Genomic DNA, 5,678 nt, shown 5'->3' on the forward strand with positions numbered 1-5,678 from the left:
GGCGATCTTGTTGTTGTTCTCGATCTCCATGGTGAAACGGATTGATGGTTGTTGACTGTTCAGGTGTTGCAGGAAGACGTCAACTCTATCCCGATCCAGGATGGTGAAAGTATCATCTACGTAGCGTTTCCAGATCTTAGGCTTGCAAGGTGCGGACTCTATTGCTTGTTCTTCAAATATCTCCATGTAGAGATTAGCAATAACCGCGGATACAGGGCTCCCCATGGCTGTGCCGTCTCGTTGTTCGTAAATCGATCCGTTGTACTGGAAGTACGTAGATCTTAATACGAAATTCAAGAGGTCCGCGATTTGAACTGGTGTAAGTGTAGTGCAGTCAGCCAGGCCTGCGTCGTTCTCCATTTTTTGTAGCGCGGCTTGTACGGCGCCCTCGATCGGTACGTTGGTAAACAGTGACTCTACGTCGAAAGACCCCATGATCTCGTGGTCCTGGATCTCTTCACTGGCGATGGTGGAGGCGAAGTCAGTTGAGTTCTTCACTGTGAAGTTCGAGTTACCTGCAAGAGGAGATAATACGTTAGCCAAGAAAGCAGACAGGTCGTATGCAAAGGTGTTGACACACGACACAATTGGCCTAAGCGGTGTGTCGGCCTTGTGGATCTTCGGCAGACCATAGATCCTAGGTGGTTGTTTGTGTCGGGGTCTAATCTTATTATAAACCGCCTCTGATATGTGTCCACTCCGTTTCAGGGTTAGCAGCTTCTCAGATAGCTTCCGGGTCAAGCGGTCTGTCGGATCTTTGTCGAGCAGCTGGTACGGTCCGGAATCAATTAACGCTGACATTTTTGCGTGGTATGTGTTAGCGTCCAGGATTACGCTGGCGCGTCGTTTGTCGGCCGGAAGGACCATGATGGAGTTGTCCTCTTTTAAGCTTTTAAGAGCCTCCTGCTGTTCCTTCGTGATGTTGGGCGTGGGTGGTTGTGCCTGTTGAAGGACTGTGTCTGCTCGCTCCGCATCTAGTGGCCTGACTGCTGACTCAATCTTGGCGATGATCTCGGTGGCTGGAACGCTCGTAGGAGTCACGGCGAAATTTAGACCTTTCTTCAGTAAAGACACTTCAGCTTCGTTAAGGGTCCTGGATGACAAGTTGATAACCCATTTTGTTTTGTCAACAAAAGTTGTAGGAGCAACAGAAGACTGTTTCTCTCGCAAAAGTTTCTCAAACTTGCGCTGTTGACGGTCTTTGGTGGTATTAAAGACTCGCTGGGCAGTGGATTTAACCTTGTCGAGTACCTCTGCAGCTTCATCCGTAGAAAGAGCAGATGTTATGGTCTGTGCTGTTGATTCGGCTTCTTTCTTCGTATCTGCCTTGGCTCTCTGCGTCAGTCTGATTCTTTCCCTCAGGAATCTCATGGATGCTAGTTCAGCGACTCTGCGTGCGCCTCTGGTGGGAACTGGCGGCCGAACTTGCAGATCTCTTGGAACAATGTGGTTCTTAATACACCTTGTGAGAAAGGTGAGATGGTTGGTATAGCGTGCGAGCTTGCCTGAGCAACGCTCATGTCGACGAATCAACCTTAGGGCTGTGCGCCCATATTTCTGGTCAATGTCGAGCAAAAGGACGCTGACACATACCACGCAAAAATGTCAGCGCTAATTGATTCCGGACCGTACCAGCTGCTCAACAAAGATCCGACAGACCGCTTGACCCGGAAGCTATCTGAGAAGCTGCTAACCCTGAAACGGAGTGGACACATATCAGAGGCGGTTTATAATAAGATCAGACCCCGACACAAACAACCACCTAGGATCTATGGTTTGCCGAAGATCCACAAGGCCGACACACCGCTTAGGCCAATTGTGTCGTGTGTCAACACCTTTGCATACGACCTGTCTGCTTTCTTGGCTAACGTATTATCTCCTCTTGCAGGTAACTCGAACTTCACAGTGAAGAACTCAACTGACTTCGCCTCCACCATCGCCAGGGAGAAGATCCAGGACCACGAGATCATGGTGTCTTTCGACGTAGAGTCACTGTTTACCAACGTACCGATCGAGGGCGCCGTACAAGCCGCGCTACAAAAAATGGAGAACGACGCAGGCCTGGCTGACTGCACTACACTTACACCAGTTCAAATCGCGGACCTCTTGAATTTCGTATTAAGATCTACGTACTTCCAGTACAACGGATCGATTTACGAACAACGAGACGGCACAGCCATGGGGAGCCCTGTATCCGCGGTTATTGCTAATCTCTACATGGAGATATTTGAAGAACAAGCAATAGAGTCCGCACCTTGCAAGCCTAAGATCTGGAAACGCTACGTAGATGATACTTTCACCATCCTGGATCGGGATAGAGTTGACGTCTTCCTGCAACACCTGAACAGTCAACAACCATCAATCCGTTTCACCATGGAGATCGAGAACAACAACAAGATCGCCTTTCTCGACACGTCAGTTTACAGAGAACCTGATGGCCGCCTTACCACCAGTGTCTACAGGAAACCAACACATACTGATCAGTACCTAGCGTATGATTCACACCACCCTCAGTCAGTAAAGCGCGGTATTGTGAAGTGTCTGTACGACCGGGCTAAACGTCTCGTCACCAAACCATCATTAATCGCTGGAGAGAAGAAACATCTGTCATCTGTACTTGTTTCTAACGGATATCCCTCCTCTTTTGTACAGAAGATCACAAAGGCACGAACAGCCCCAAGAAGAGAGCCTGCCGCGGAATTTAAATTCACCGCCGTTTTACCTTATGTCCAAGGAGTTTCGGAGTCTCTCCGCCGCTGCCTAGAACAACAAGGCATTCGCACCGTCTTTAAGTCCGACACGACACTTCGGTCACACTTAGTGCGACCAAAGGACACCGTCAACCCGGCTAAACAAGATGGTGTTGTCTACAGGATTCCCTGTGAGTGCGGCAAAGTCTACATCGGGGAAACAGGGAGATCTATGCAGGAGAGGATCAAAGAACACGACAGGGATATACGACTCGTCCGTACCCAGACCTCCGCCGTTTCTGAACACACCCACGAGACCGGCCACTATCCTATCTGGAATGAGGTCAAGTTTATTGATCGAGATCCTCACTGGTACACACGTAGGGTCAAGGAAGCTATTCACATAAGACTTCACCCTAACAACATCAACAGGGATAGTGGAATTGAAATTCCTGAAGCATGGATACCCACGATCAAGAAACACAACAACAGGAGAACGGTACAACAGCGGACCACTGAGGGAACAGCTACTCGCCGGAACAATGGAACAATAGGCGGATCGAAATGCACCAATCACAGCCGACCTTTGTGATATAAATGATACCGTGCAATCAGTCGACCTTATCGCCTGAAGAAGACTAGCAGTAAGCAGTCGAAACGTCGCGATCTACATCTCAAGTGACTACATCGTGAGACAAACGATAATACACTTTATTATTTAAGAAAGATTTAGATATCAAGAAACTCCAGCAATTCAGTGCCATGCACGACTTTTCGTATCAACAAGACGGGCTCAGAGTGTGGAAGGCATTCCAAGTTGGCCCTGGCAAACTCATTCCGTGGGATGAAATTTACATTAATTAAGCATCAAGGCGCCACCGATCTCACAACAGAACAGGAGAATTTTGGCTTCACTCCAAGAGTAACGCATGGAAGCGCGCGTGACAGTTGTGATGCGGAAAGCAGCTGTGAATTGGGGCTAGTGTTGGAATGCCCAGAACCAGCATGTGCTAGGACATTCCGAAGAAATGGTGACGAAGAAATGGAGGTGCACATATCTGTTGGACAACATAGAGAGAGTGTGTACGACAAACTCAAACGAGACTGGGTTGAAAAATTCTCACCCCTTACTCTTTCAGAAGACGACAGTACCAATGTTATCGAGAGACAAGGTAGCGAACCTTTCCAGTCGAATTTACGTGAAGGATGGGCACTTAATAAACCAAAAGGTGGCGCCGTTCGCTTCTTAGAGAAAGTAAGGCAGTGTCTCACCTCCAAGTTTGAAATTGGTGAAAAATCCGGAAAGGAGAGAGGATCCGCGACAAGTCCCGCAACATATGAGGAAAGCGATGGGGTAAAACGGGGAACGCCTGTTTTCTCGGGAAGAGTGGCTAACCGAAGCCCAAATACAAGGATTTTTCTCCCGTTTGTCCTCCTCGAGAAGGAGACGGGCAGGTTCGTCTCCGAGCACCGCGGTGACGATAAATCTGACGAGGAATCAATTGACGAGAAAGAAGTGAGTCACATGACCACCGTCGAATCAGTTGTAACAGAAATTGGCTTAACGCATCCGATTATCTGTGACTTTTATGACTTGTGTGACTACGTCAAGAAGAGAAAATTGAACTATTTTACTGTTTCCATGCTGATGAAAGCTGTACTTTCTTCGAGCTCCCATTTAAATCTAGAGATTCCAAAGCTGTTCTAATGTCAAAAATAAAGGAAATGACTCATGAATGCCAGTGCTCATTAAAAAGGTTAATTACACCATCAAGCAGTGACGCAATGGCCCTTCTTGCTGTCTGTAATGGAGAGATTGTAAGTTGGTTATGAAAATTACACTTTTTTCTGTTTTGCTTTGACTTTGTGACGTGGTTTTGTCACAATTTGAACAGACACGCGTCATTCTTACGTAATGTTTTAACGAGAAACCAAACAGCATAATTTTATTTCCGAGTACGTATATATTCAGTCGTTCTTAGCCACCATTTTGCCAGAACAAAGTATATGTATATATTTAGTTTGGTACACAAAAAACAGTTTACTTGTAAAAACCTTTGTGTGTGTTTTATATATATATATATATATATATATATATATATATATATATATAGATAATAAACAATGGTAGCAAGACTTCAATTCATCGTTTTATTGCGACAACGCTGTTTCGTATGGTCAAAGGATGACCACACTCATAGGCAATATCAACGAATGACCGTTAAATTTCACAAACTGGCAATTAAAAGCTAACTTTAGGTTGCTATGAGATATAAAAACAGTTGCTATGATATGGAAAAACAGATGCTATATAACATTGAAAACTGGCAATAAAAAAAATAATAATAAAATAATAATAATAATAAAAAGTAAAATAAGAATAAAAAATGAAGCAGTTGCTATGGGATTTAAAATCTGAAATCTCGTGTTGCTAAAAGATTGCGTTACTTGCTCACAAAGTTCTTGAGTAGGTATCTGTTTCTGTGGGGGCACGCACTTGCTAGTTCGTTTCGCTTGTTCAAAGTACACAAACTCTTCTTACAGATGATCACGAATTTTTCAAAAAGACATAAATTACATTTGTCAGTAATGTTGCTATAAGGTCTGCACTGCTTAATGATTCTCCACTTGATGGTAAAAGGTTTGTTGTTGTCTTTGAGTGTCCAAATATGTTTAGATAGCTCAGTTTCGTTTCTCTTGTTTTGGTGTCGAAAGGATGCTGTGTGATTCCTGTAGCGCTCTTTAAAATTTGTGGCGAGGCCCACGTATGATTCCGATGACGTTTGTGTTGTGATTGTGGCTTGGTAAACTACATTTTGTGTGAGGCATTTTCCGTCCAGCGGGCATTGATCCTTTTTTCTGCAGTTGCATTCTTTGGCGTTTGTTTGTGTTTGCGACTGGTGGTAATCTGATAGTAGTGCTTTGTTGTGTAACAAGATGATACTCTTCATGTTAGGCATGCAGGAGTAGCTGAGCTTCAGTGTGTGC

General features: G+C 45.2%; 1 pseudogene across 1 annotated transcript in view; it reads left to right on the forward strand.

Annotated features, from left to right (window-relative positions):
- The window catches only part of LOC145492621 (uncharacterized), a 5,959-nt pseudogene extending 1,436 nt beyond the window's left edge, over positions 1-4,523 (forward strand). The window contains exon 2 of the transcript XR_014050039.1: positions 3,424-4,523. The product of XR_014050039.1 is annotated as an uncharacterized LOC145492621 (transcript). The remainder of the gene's footprint in view (positions 1-3,423) is intronic.
- The last annotated feature ends 1,155 nt before the right edge of the window (positions 4,524-5,678 follow it).

This window comes from Orbicella franksi, chromosome 7 (assembly GCF_964199315.1).
Source record: "Orbicella franksi chromosome 7, jaOrbFran1.1, whole genome shotgun sequence".
NCBI classification, from domain to species: domain Eukaryota; kingdom Metazoa; phylum Cnidaria; class Anthozoa; order Scleractinia; family Merulinidae; genus Orbicella; species Orbicella franksi.